Genomic DNA, 14,968 nt, shown 5'->3' on the forward strand with positions numbered 1-14,968 from the left:
TTATTCTCTCACAGTTCTGCAGGCCAGAAGTTTGAGATAAGTACCACTGGGCTGAAACCAAAGTGTTGGCAATGCTGCACTGTCTCCAGCAGCTCTGGGAAAAAAATCTCTTCCTTATTTCTTCCAGTTCTAATGGAGGAAATGCCACATCATTCCAATCTTAAAATCTCTCTTCTCTGCCTTCATATCACCTCCTCTTCTTTGTGTAGTCAAATTTTTCTCTGCTTCTCTGTTATAAAGACACTTATAATGTCATATAAGGCCCACCCAGATAGTCCAGGATAATCTCTCCATCTCAAGAGCCTTATCTTAATCATATCTGCTCAGACATTTTCCCAAATAAGGTGAGATTGGGTCCTGATATTTTGGGGAGACCATTTTTCAGCCCACCACAGTTTATTTTCTGGCTTCCAAAGATTCACATCCATCCTTTATGCAAAATGTGTTCACCACATCCCAACCTTCCCAAAAGTCTCAACCCATTACAGTAGCAACTCGAGTCCAAATTTTCATCTTGTTGTCATCAGCTCCAAAGTCTCAAATATCATCTAAATCATTAAATCAACTAAGGGTGAGACTCTGAGTATGATCCATCATGGGGTAAACTTTTTCTCCATCTTCAACTTCTGAAGCTAGAAAACAATCTGTCCGCCAAATACAATGGTGGGACGAGTATAGTACAACAGTTATAGCCATTCCCGGTCCAAAAGAAAAATGAGAGGAAGAAAGGGGTTGAGTTCTAAGCAATTTCAAAATCCAATAGGACCCAGAAAATTCCATTAGGTTTCAAAGCCTAGAAATAATCCTCTGTGGCTCACAGTTCTGCCATCTGCATCAATAGCTCCACTTTCTGAGCTCACGCTTTGCCTTCAGAATCATTCTTCCTTCTTTTTGAAGTATAGTACATGTTTGCAGCAGAATGGTTTCGTAAACCTGTTTAATGCCTATAGATTTTTAGGATTCTAAAGGTCTACTTTCACTTCATCCTGTCTCTGTCCTGTTCAGTGCAAGCTGACAGTATTTCTGCTAATATAACATTCCCCAAAACATTGAGGGTCTCCTATGTATGTCGTGAGAATTCACACTATTAGACAGGAGGGTCTTCCACAGATCTTTCCTGGATAATCACATCTCTATTCTTGGCTTTTCTGAGATGGTTGAGTAGGTCCATGAGTCACATGCCTAATCTCTTCACCACTAGCAAAAGGTTGTACAGCCAAATCCTTTGACTTCATTCCAGAGCATGCTTTCCTAATAGCGACTCTCCTAACTTTAGCATCTTAAGCAATCTGCATAGGTTTATAATTTTTAATATCAGCAAGTGATGGTTACCTTTTGCTTAACAGTTCTTTCTCAATTTATCTTTCCTCTTTACCATAAGCAGCAAGAAGAAACCAGGATGCACCTTCAACACTTTGCATGAAAATCTCCTAACTAAATATTGAAGTTCATCACTTATAAGTTCTGCTTGCCACACAACTGTAGGACACAATTCAGATAGATTTTTCTTTTGGTCATAGTATAACAAACTTCTCCTTTCCTTCAGTTTCCACAACATTTTCCTCACTTCTTTCTGAGCCCTGGATAACAGCATCTTAATGTTCATATTTCTACCAATATTCCTTTTGTGATGATATATATATTCTCTAAGATGATACAGTCTCTCTGCTGTGTTCTTCACTTTCTCCTGAGCCCGCACTGGCAAAGTCTTTAACATCCACATTTCTATCAATAATCTTTCAGGGTATATAGTTTTTTTTAATTAGGTCTATAATTTCTATTTCTTTTTCTATCATTTTTATCATCTGCCCACTACTCAATTCTGAAGCCACTCCACATTTTCAGGTATTTGATACACCAGCATCTCACTTCCCAGTACCAAAATCTGTTTCAGTTTCCTGTGCCTGCTGTAACAAATTACCACAAACTTGGTGGTTTAAAACAACAGAATTTTTTTTTCTTTCATGGTCCTGGTGACCAAAAGTCCGAGATAAGTATGACTGAGTTGAAACCAAAGTGTTCACAATACCACACTTCCTCTGGAGGACCTAGGGAAAAATTAAATCCTTGCTTCTTCCAGCTTCTGGTGACTGTCAGGATATCTTGTCTTGCGTCTCATCACTCCAATTTCTGCCTCTGTCTTCATATTGCCTTCTCCTTCTGTCTGTAAAATCTAGCCTGCCTTTCTCTTATAAGGATACTTGTGCTGGCATTTAGGGCTCATCCAGATAATCCAGGATAATCTCCCCATCTCAAGGTTTTACCTTAATCACATCTAGAAAGATCCTTTTTTCCAAATAATGTAACACTTACAGTGTCTAGGGATAAGTACCTGATATCTTTTGGGGGTGCCATTTTTCAATCTGCTGCATGTATACCCAATGTTGAATTTTCATTTCAGAGAATCTTGAGCACAAGAGGCTGGGAGAAGGCCATCTGGAATGTTAGGCATGGGCTATGCTTGCTAATTCGAATTTCTTTCATGTGCCCACTTCTTGAAGTACTGAATTCTAATCCTGTTTCCACCACACTATTTAAACTTGGGCAATGTACTTAATCTTGCTGCGTTTCCGTTTATTCATAGGTTACATGGAGTTGTGCACATTTAATGGAGTAATAATTATAAAGATCTTAGTACAACATCAGCATTCTGCGAATGTTCAAAAAACGTTACCTTTTACTTTCTCCTCACCATGTTATCCCACTATTTAAAGTAGGAGATAATTTATGTCAATGCTAAATAATCAGCAAGGTTAAGGATGAAAAAGGTATTGGCAATCTTTTGCTGAAAGGGCCAGACAGTAAATATTTTAGGTTTTGTGGGCCATATGGTCTCTGTCACACTACTTAACTCTGTCATTGTAACACAAAATCAGCCATATGTCAACAAGTGGGCTTGGCTATGTTGCAATAAAACTTTATTTACAAAACAGGTGGCTGGCTCACACATCCCTGCATAATATCCCATGGTGTGCAGACACAATACATTCCTCTCCACTCTCCCAATGAAAGAATCCTAGATTGCCACCCACTTCCCATTTCTTTTATGAACACATCCTTATTCATGCTCTTTGTGGACAAGTGTGAGATTTTCACAAGCATAATTGCTGGATCATATACTATGTGCATACTTAATGAGCATAGTAGGGCTCTGGCAAGACTGTTACTCTCCAGAAGGAGTGCATGGGTCACAATCAAAAGAGCAGAGCAGGAGATGTCCTGTGCCCTACAAAGCTGCCAACACAGAGCTTATTAGTTTTTGCTGGCCTAAGAGGTATACAATAGCATATTTTATATTGTTTTACTTTGAATTTCTCTAGTTACTAATAAATTAGACATCTACTTAATGGCCTTGAATTTCTCTTCTATAAATTACATGTTCATGCCCTATTGCTATCCTTTTCTTGATATTTGCAAGAGTGCCTTGAACACTGCAGATATTAATATCTTGTCTAATTTAAACATTGAAAATATTGTCTCCAATTCTAAAATTATCTTTATTCATGGAATTTTGTTTAATATAAATCTTTACTTTTGATGTAATGAAATTCATCATGTTTTTGCTCTTTTGTTTGAGCTTCTGAAGTTTTGTGTGTGTATGGTATGTAAAATATTTATTTGTAGAGAAAAACCTGTCAGAAAATATGCTAAAAATAGTAATAGTGATATACCTGAGTGGTACTGTAAAATTTGTTAGTGCCACTCATTTGCAATTGGTGGCAATGTATCATCTTATTTTATTTTTATTTTTTATGACCTTAATTTTTATTTTTTTTGTAGTTCTTCAGTCTATTTTTATTTGAAACGGGCTTCCTTCCATGAATCTCAAATCACTAAATAATCAAAACTTTTCAAATTCAATGTGCTGGTACTTATTAAGTCATAAAACTGGACAGAGCATTGGAGGGACATTTTTTGCATTTTTCCTCCTCTCTATATACATTACATATATTTATATTATATATAAATTACTCAAATTATTGTTTTTATTATTCTTTTTAATTATTATTTTCAGATGTACATCCTATTTCGAATTCTGTGTACATTACATCATGTTCACCACCCGAAAACTAATTATAGTCCATCCCCTCACATGTGAGCCTAATCACCCCTTTTGCCCTCCCCCCTTCCCCCCTTCCCCTATGGTAACCACCAATCCAATCTCCAATCTTATGTGTGTTTTTGTCGTTGTGTTTTATTTTTATAACAGTTTTAACTTCACAGCAAAATTGAGGGGAAATTGCAGAGATTTCCCCATATACTCCCTGCTCCCTCACACACAGTCTCTCCCATTGTCAACATCCCTCACCAGAGTGGTACATTGGTTACAAATGATGAACCCACATTGACACATCATTGTAGTTCATTCTTGGAGCTGCATATTCTATAGGTTTGGACAAAGGTATAATGGCATGTATGCATCATTGTGGTATCATACCAAGTAGTTTCACTGCCCTAAAAATCCTCTATGATCACCTATTCATCCCTCTCCCACACCCCAGCTCCTGGAAACCACTGATCTTTTTACTGTCTCCATAGTTTTGCCTTTTCTAGAATGTTATATAGTTGTAATCATACAGCATATAGCCTTTTCAGATTGGCTTCTTTCAATTAGTAATACACTTCTAAGATTCCTTCATGTCTTTCCATGGCTTGAGAACTCATTTCTTTTTGGTGCTGAATAATATTCCATTGTCTGAATGCACTACATTTTATTTATCCATTCACCTACTGAAGGCCATCTTAGTTGCTTCCAAGAATTGGCAATTATGAATAAAGCTGTTATAAACCTTTGTGTGCAGGTTTTTATGTGGGTGTGTTTTCAACTCCTTTGGGTAAAATTTTATTTTTTTAAAGAAGCCTTTCTTTCTTAGATCACATAGATATTTTCCTACATAGTCTCCTATTAGCTTTATAAATTATCTTCCAATTTAGGTACTTAATCTATTTGGAGTCCACCTCTATATATGTTAAGTGAAGAAGCAGCTCTATTTTTCTTTATGTAGTGAACTGGTTTCCCTAACAATATCCACTAACAGTTGTCTTTTCTTTATTGATTTAAGGAAGATACAACATTTATTTTACATTTAGTTCCAAATATAAATGACTCTATCTGTAATCTGCCAATTTCTTTGATTTTGACCATTTGTCTGTTCTTGTGCCAACACTACACTGTTGTACTTGCCTTGTTCCATAGAATTAATTAATATCTGGTAGGGCTTGTTCCCTCCTCTTACTCTCCTTTTTAAAGATGCATTGAGTTATTGCTGGACTTGATTCTTCAATAGAAGTTTTAAAGTAATTTTATGAAACTCCACAAAAAATATAACTGGAATTTTACTTGGGGTTTAATTACAGTTATAAATTTATTTGAGAGAAATTGGTCTTTTCATAATATTATGTCATTTCATCCAGGAAAATAAACAGTTCTCCATTTATTCAGATTTTGTGCTATGTGCCCTATAAGGGGTTAACATTTTGTTTACAGAAGTCCCACTCACTATAGAGTAAGTCAATTCTTAGGCACTTTTTATTGTTTGTTACCAATGCAAAAGATGACTTTATTTTATTATGCTTTTTAGTGGGGAATTATTAACTTTTATAGATTCAAATCTGGCAACTGTAATGACCGAACTCATTCATTGGTTCTATTGCTTTAATTGTTGATTCATTTATTTTTTTCTATGTAGATAGTCATATCAAATATAAGCATATTTATTTTTCTTCTTACTACCAGCATCCAAGATATTGAGGAGTACGCTTAATAGTGGGAAAAATGGTAAGGATTCTAATCTTGTTCCAAATCTGAAATGAAATGAATCTAACTAAATGTTTTCCATTAAGAATAATATTTGACATAGATTTTTGGTACATAACCCTTACCAAGTCAGAGAAATTTCATCTATAAACTGGGATTGCTAAGATTTTTTTCTTTTTAATCATAAGTATATGTTGAAACTTTGAATTTTTTTTCCATGACACAATTTTGGAGTTATCTACTGATTTGTAAGCAGTGACTAAAAAGCCAAGCAGAAAGAAGTAGCTGAGAGGATAATATCCTGAGCTGAGCTTTTGGCAGCCTCACATGTCTGTGGAATCAACAATTGTAAATTTTATAAAATTAGCTCCCAGAGAGACTAGAAGAACATTGAGATATACCCAACATTCTGTGCTGCTTTTCCTCTTGAGTTAGTTGTGGCTTAAAGCCAAGAATCCATGATGCTGAGAAGAAGTTTCAAATAAGAGGATGGGAAATTGAGCAAGCATAAAGAAATTTAGCAATTTCTTACAACGCTTGAAATAAGACAAAAAGGAAAAACAGAATCCCAGTTAGGAATTCTGATAGGGCTAAACTGTATATGTACAATGAATTTGAAACAGATAAGCCTTCAAAAAAATTGATACCCAGTTCAATCTCCTTGTTTGACAATCTTCTCCTACTCTATCTGACTGCCAGAAATAAAAAGAAAATCATCTGAAAGGGTATGATATTGCCCAAAGTCTCAAATTATCTCTATACTTTTCATATGCAATATCAGAAAAGCAGTAAAAAATAGCCAAGAGTGCTAGAAGATAGAATGAAATGACTGAAGACAACAAAAAACAATAGGCCCATAGGTTATACACATACTGAAGTTGTCATACACATCCTTCAAGATAGATATAATTAATTTCTTGTGTTAAAAAAATACTTGAAAAAGATGGGGAAATTCACCACATGACTGGCATATTTATCAAAAAGAATTTAATGGTCATGTGGGTATTTTCGAATTTAAACATGTAATAAATGAACCTTAGAACTTAACATAGAGGTTTAACAGTAGATTAGAAACAACAAGAGAAAAAATCAGTGAAATGAAAGTTTGGTCATTGAAAACATCCATACTGAAGCATGAAAAAACATGATAGAAGAAAAGATGAAAAAATATGTACCATGTAAAATATATAAATATACACTATGTAAATACCAAAATAAAGATGATATAGTTATACCAATAGCAGAAAGTCTAGACTTTAAACAAGAAACATCAAAAATAAAGAAGGATATTTTATAGCAATAAATAAGTCAAAGTATATGGAGTTATAATAATTATAAATGTGTATGTTCCTCATAACATAACCTCAAGATACATAAGGCATGAATTGTCAGAACTAAAGGAGAAATAGATAAATCTAAAATCACACTTGGAGGGTTTTAGCAAGCTCCTCTAAGTAACTAACAAAATGATCACACAAAAAATATCAGTAAGAATATCTGAGATATTAATAGCATTATTAACAAATCTGACCTAATTAATGGAAATAAAATATTACATCCAGGAATGATAGAATACATATTATTTTCAACTGCACAAAGAACATTTACCAAAGTTTATCATATGCTTGGGTATAAATAATTCTATGATTTCATATAACTTAACCTGGAAATAGACAACAACAGATTACCAAAAGTCCTGATGTTTGGAAATTAAGCATATATTTGTATATATCTCATGAGTGAAAGATAAATCATTAAAATATCTATCATTGAAATTGATAAAATATTTTTAACTGAATGATATTGGAGCAATATGCCAAAACTTGTATGATGCAGCTAAGCATTTCTATAAGGAGAAATAACTTTAAATGCATATAATAGATGCATAAAAAGAATTATAATCAATGATTTAAGTAAGCATTTAAAAAAACTAGAAAAAAACCCAGCAAGAGTATAGATTAAAGAAAAAACAATAAAAGAGAATACATCAATGATGTAGAAAACCAATAGAGAAAATCAACAAAACCTAAAGATGGCTCTTTGAAAAGAGTAAAAAATTAGATAAACCCTTGGAAAGAAAAAAATGATAAAACACGTATCACCACTATCAGAAATGAAAAACCAGAGGTCACTATGGAGCATACAGATAATAAAAGAATAAAAGGTTATTATGAACATACTTAACCCACGCAAATTTGAAAGTGTGATGTATCAGACAAAACACAATTTAAACAGTCTGACACAAAGGGAATAGACAATGTAAGTACATGTGTGTCCGTTAATTGAATGCATACATAATTAAAAACTTTCCCACAGAGAAAAATCTAGACCCAGATGGCTTCACTAGGTTTTCACCATCTTCCAAAATCTCTTCCAGAGAATATAAAAAGAAATACTTACCAACTTGTTTTAGGAGACCAGGCAAACCTTGATACCAAAATTCAACAAAACGTTGGGAGAAAGAATAATTATAGGCCAACCTCTCTGATAAACAGAGGTGCAAAAATCCTAAACAAAATATTTGCAGTGTCCGGCCCCATGGCTGAGTGGTTAGAATTCTATGCACTCCGCTTCAGCAGCCTGGTTCACAGGTTCAGATCCCAGGTGCAGATCTACTCCACTCATCAGCCATGCTCTGCAGGCATCCCACATACAAAATAGAGGAAAGATTAGCACAGATGTTAGCTCAGGGCAAATCTTCCTCACAAAAAATAATTGACAAATTCATTCCAACAATATATATAAAAAGGATAATATATCATCTCAATAGGATGTCTATTCCGGGTTATTTTTATGTAAAATGATTACATAATATAATTCATGACATTTATTGACTAAAGGAGAAAATCTTATTTCTAACAGCATTGCTTGTTATACTATAACAGAAAATTTTTATCAGATGCCCCCAAAAAATATTATGAAATTTAATGCAAATTTTTTTATGTAAGCTCTTAACAAATTAGGAATAAATCAACGCAGTTTCCTTAAACTAATGAAAGGATTTACAGCATACCCAAAACAAATGCCATATTTAATGCTAAAATATTAAAACTTTCCATCATAAATCAGGAATAAGACACAGTTCCACTATCAATATTTCTATTCAACGTTGAATGAGAATTCCTAGCCAGTTCAATAAGAAAATTACAATTAAAAGGTATATGGACTATATAAAAGACATAAATTCTAAAAATTTTATATGCATAATCCCCCCAAAATATATAGGTAAATCATCAAACTTAATAAATAGCTTTAGAAAGATCTCATGATATAGTCAATGTATAAAAATCAACTAAATTTCCCAATACCACCAATAAACAAATACAAAATTCAATTTTTAAAATCATGTAATTGATAATGGAATCAAAAACATCGAATACTTAAGAAGAAATCTAAAACTATTATGCACCAGAACTCTATACACAAAACTAAAAAACACGACTGAGAGAAATTAAAAAGTAAATGAGGAAGACTTTTTCATATTTATGGATTAGATTTGATATTGTAAACATGTTCATTTTGCCCAAATTGATTTGATAACTTCCCAATAAAAACTGCAACAAATATTTTATAGAAATTGATAAAATTACTCTAAAATTTTTATAAGAAATACAAAGAGCTAAATACAGCCAAAGCAATATTGGAAAAGAACAAACTTAGAGGATTTATAATACCAGGTATCAATATTAACTGAAAGCCATAGAAATTAATGAGGTGAAGTATTGAACAACTTTGCTTTGAGTTTCCTAGAACAAACCAAACCATATATGGACGCTTGATTTATGATAAATGTGATACTGTAAATTAATGAGTAAAGGATTTTTTTTCAATAAATGGAGCTGAGTCAATTAACATCAAATGGAAAATTTCATATTGATTCTTTAACTCATACATTAAAGTCAAATTCCTATAATTGTTAATTTAAATACAAAAGGTAAAATAATACACTTCAGCAAGATAGCATTGGAAAATATTTTCAGGGCCTTGGGACAGGTAACAATTTCTTAAACAGGCCACAAAAACAATAATCACAAAAGAAGACTAATAAATTAATCTTGTAAGCTAAATACATTAATCTACATTACAATCAAGAACATTTGTTTATCAAAAGAAACATTAATAGAGAAGACAAGCTGCTGACTGGTAAAAAGTATTGGTTTTCTTCTTATCTTCTGAAAGACTCATACTCTAAATATATATTCTTAAAGTTCTAAAATTTAATATGAAAAATGATGAATATTCAAAATATTTGAATTGACAAGTCATAAAATAAATATCCAAATAGCCAGTAAACATATGAAAAGGTGCCCCACTTCATCAGTCATCAGGGAAGTGCATATAAGAGCATGAGCTACAACTAAACACACATCACCATGGCTCAAATTAACCAATTTTAATAATACTAAGTCTTGGCAAGGATGCTGAAACACTGATACACTGATGGCAGGAGTTTAAATTGGTAAAAGAACTTTGGAAACGTGTTTGATAATCTTAACCCTAAAATGCAACAATTCCACCCTTAAGTACAGGGAATAAGTATATATAGAAATAGAAACACATATACACGAGCACCGAAAGTCAAGTACAAAAATATCTCAGCAGTGGTTTTCATAATTACTACAAAACAGAAACAGCTCAAATATTCATCAAAATGGGTAAATTGCATAGCATTCAATACAGTGATGAAAATGAACAAATTTTTGTTGCAAGTAATAATATGGATGATTCTCACAAACATGATTTTGAGGGAAGGAAGCCTTACACAGAAGATTTATACTTCGTAATTCTAAATAGAATCAAAAGCAGGCAGAACTAACATATAGTGGAAGAAATCAGTACAATGGTTAGTTTTGGGAATAGCTGAGTGGCGGCTGATATTGGGCAAAAGTGGGTTGGGGTGCCGATCATGTTCTATTTCTCAATCTGTATTGTGGGCACATTGGTGTGTCAGCTGAAAAATCATCGGTGTGTCACACTATATCTGTGCAAATTTTTTATACATGTTATACCTCAATAACTGAGTATTTACATAACTGAGTTTCATGGTTTTTTATGGAGCTGAGCAGCCCACCCATACAATAACTCAATGGAAGAGATCACCAGTTCAGAAGACATGGCTTGCTGGGAGGATGAGCTTGTCACTGTTCAACACATGGCATCATCATGCAAATACACACACAAAAAAGTTTGAGTGAGACATTTTATCATTTATAACACACATGGAGTTAGAAATCTGGAGCTGTGTTTTGTTTGACAATTAAAGAAACCTAAGTAGTATTAATTCTGAGATCAATAATATATACTGCACTAATTATATGTGTTATAGGGTATTTATTATTTCAGTAGTTATTTTTTTCTAAGAAAAATAACAGTCTAATCAAGATTTCAGTACTGTATTTTAACTACTTGAGAGAAACTGAATTTACTCTCATTAAACAGAAATAGATGCTATTAATTACAATTAGCCACTTCGCATTTTTACATTATGGCATTTAGGTCCTCTATTAACATTTTAAACTATATGGTCTTGAAAGTTAGTAAACGATTTATTTTTCAATATTATCCAAATTGACTTCAGAAATAGTTATAATCATTTATCAAGTAAAATTTAGAAACATTAATATGAAGCCATATAAGCTATATATAGAAACAATTTCTCTTTTAAGATATTTATAAGCAGAAATTTGCTGCACTTAATTTTACAAACACTTTTAACCTTTTTAAAAAGTAAAATTAGGTCATAATGATGATTGTGAAAGTAATTAAATATTCCATACTCCAGACAGTTAACAAAATAAACTGGGGTTTCCTCCGTGGACTCTAACCAGTGAACGCTTACTGCATCGCACAGATGGTGGCGTTTCTGGGCGTGCGGCTGTCGGTGCGCTAACCACCCAGGACACAGCTCCGCAGCCCAGAGCAGCTGGCCCAAAGCCACCTTCTCTCGAGAGCTTTCCTTAGCACAACTAAAAGCTGATATGGGGGTGTCCAGTCAGTCAAAAGGTCTGTTAGAAGTATGCTTCTCTTTCACTTCAGATGCAATCTTGCTTTTGAAAACGCAAACTTTAGGGTGCCGGCCTGGTGGCGCAGCAGTTAAGTTCGCACGTTGGCTTCTCGCTTCTCGCTCGCCCGGGGTTCGCCAGCTCGGATCCCACGTGCGGACATGGCACCACTTGGCACACCATGCTGTAGTAGGCATCCCACAGATAAAGTAGAGGAAGATGGGCACATATGTTAGCTCAGGGCCAGGCTTCCTCAGCAAAAAGAGGAGGATTGGCAGTAGTTAGCTCAGGGCTAATCTTCCTCAAAAAAAAAAAAAAAAGAAAGAAAGAAAATGCAAACTTTAGCTGCAGACTTGTTATTTGATTAAAAATGGATATGAAGCCAACTAAAATGAGATAGTGAGATAACTCTTTTGACACAACAAAAGAGAAAATAACAGTGAATTTTAGGTAACAATAATATCTGCTTTTTACTTTTATGGAAATGGCCAATTTTTCACCTCAGTGAAGCCGGAGGGGGTGGGCACCACGACGACGATGACAACGACAATCCCTGTAAGCAAACATAGTATAGTAGGATTTCACAGGCCTTCAAGCTCCAGTTTATAGCTGGGTCGTGTTCCTCACGCTCACATTGATGTCTGTGAGTAACACAGCAAACCATACTCCTAGGGTTCATGCAAATTTTCAAAGTCTACAGTTATGTCAGACAGCTTATGAAATTACATTAAAAATCACTAGTTTCTCCTGAGGGAGGATACGCTTCAGGCATTGTTGTGAGGTAATTCATCTGTCTGTTTCTTTGTTTTTATTTGTTTCTTTGGTTACTGGCAAGCAAGGGAAAGGGTTTTAAAACCAGTGCAGATACTAAAAAGGAAAAGGAAGTTTAGATGAAATACTAGGTGGTTAATTTGGAAATGATATAGACGAGTTGATGATAACATTTAATATATTATCATTCATTGAAAGCACCATCTAACACTTTGTAAATATGCACAGTCTGACGAATAGTTAACAAAATACAATCGCTATTTTATTGCTTCTGCATGTGAGTTTAAACTGTGGAATGAGAGGAACAAAGAAAAATTGTTCAACTATGAAATCTATGCTTCCAAACATGGTAAACAATGGGAATAAGTACATTCCTTCACTTTTTTAAACATACATTTTTGGTGGACCTATTTAAAATATGAAAGTGAACATAATGACACTCCTTGATATTTAATTTTTTAAAGACTAGCTACTTTCCACAAAGCGCACTCTTTGAAGCATGAAAAAAATTCACTTGAGTTTTACAATATTATTAAGATATTAGATCTTAACTAGATTAGTTTTATTACAAAGCGAAAGCATAACTAATAAATAGCAAAACATAAAAGACTTTAATAATTAAGCCACCAAGCCTATATCAATTGCATGACAGTGAATTCAGTGGACATTGTCTGTACTTAATGTTTGATTTCCAAAACATGTGATTGCTAGTATGAGATAATAATTGTATATATTGTTTTAAGCTACTAAAAAGTGGTAATTTGTGATACAGCAGTAGAAAACAAATACAAGTAGTAATTTTGTTAAGTTTTATACCACTTTTAGGAGAAATGACATTTTCTGATATTATCTTCTCAAGTATGAAGATAGCATATATTGCCATTTGTTCTGATCCTGAGAGTTTTTGTCATAAATGAATGTGGGATCTTGTCAAATGCTTTTTCTGCATCTATTGAGATGATCTTATGGTTTTTATTCTTCATTTTGTTAACATGGTGTATCACATTCGTTGATTTGCAGCTGTTGAACCATCCTTGCATCCCTGGTATAAATCCCAACTGATCATGGAGTATGATCCTTTTAATGTATTGTTGTGTTCTGTTTGCCAGTATTTTGTTGAGGATTTTTGCATCTATGTTCATCAGTGATATTGGCCTGTAATTATCCTTCTTGGTGTTTTCATTGTCTCGCTTTGGGATCAGGGTGATTTGGGCCTCATAAAATGTGTTAGGAAGTATTCTGTCTTCTTCAATTTTTTGGAATAGTTTGAGAAGGATAGGTATTAAATCCTCTTTGAATGTTTGGTGGAATTCTCCAGAGAAGCCATCTGTTCCTGCACTTTTGTTTTTTGGGAGGTTTTTGATTACTGTCTCAATCGCTTTACTTGTGACTCTTCTATTCTGATTCTCTATTTCTTCTTGATTCAGTTTTGGGAGGTTGTATGAGTCTAAGAATTTATCCATTTTTTTCTAGATTATCTGATTTGTTGGCATGTAGTTTTTCATAGTATTCTTTTATAATCCTTTGTATTTCTGTGTTATCCATTGTAATTTCTTCTCTTTCATTCCTAATTTTATCTATTTGAGCCTTTTCTCTTTTTTTCTTAGTGAGTCTAGCTAAGGGTTTGTCAATTTTGTTTATCTTGTCAAAGAACTAGCTCTTAGTTTCTTTGATCCTTTCTACTGATTTTTTGGTTTCAATTTCATTTATTTCTGCTCTAATTTTTATTATTTCCCTTCTTCTGCTGACTTTGGGCTTTATTTGTTCTTCTTATTCTAGTTCTGTTAGATGTAGTTTAATATTATTTATTTGAGATTTTTCTTGTTTGTTGAGGTGGGTCTGTATTACTATGAATGTCCCTCTTAGGACCACTTCTGCTATATCCTGTATGTGTTGGTACAGTGTATTTTCATTTTCGTTCATCTCCAGATTTTTTTTTATTTCTCCTTTAATGTCTTCAGCAATCCATTTGTTGTTCCATAGAATGTTGTTTAGTCTCCATATATTTGTTACTTTCCTGGCTTTTTTCTTCTAGTTGATTTCTAGTTTCCTCACATTGTGGTAGGAGAGGATGTTTGATATGTGTAACCACCCCTGATGCAGGAAGGGTTAATAATCAATGGAAAAGGATTGCCAAGAAACTGTGACCTGGAGGTGAGAAGGTCAGTTAGCCAAAGACAGGTAAGAGCTCCAGTTGGAGGCAACCTAAGCCAGGCAAGTTTGCCCAGGGGCACAGATGGAGACACAATATCGGGAGCAGGAGGGGCCGTTGCCTAGGAGGGCTTGCATGCTCCAAGATAAGAATATACAAGCACAGCAAATACATGATAATATCAAAACAGAGGCCGAGGGAGGGCTCCTTGAGAAATCACTAAGAATTCTTGGCATCTGCTAATTACATTGTCCAGAACACCTGTGTATGTTTAACAGATGTAAG

Source organism: Equus asinus, chromosome 2 (assembly GCF_041296235.1).
Source record: "Equus asinus isolate D_3611 breed Donkey chromosome 2, EquAss-T2T_v2, whole genome shotgun sequence".
Lineage (NCBI taxonomy): Eukaryota > Metazoa > Chordata > Mammalia > Perissodactyla > Equidae > Equus > Equus asinus.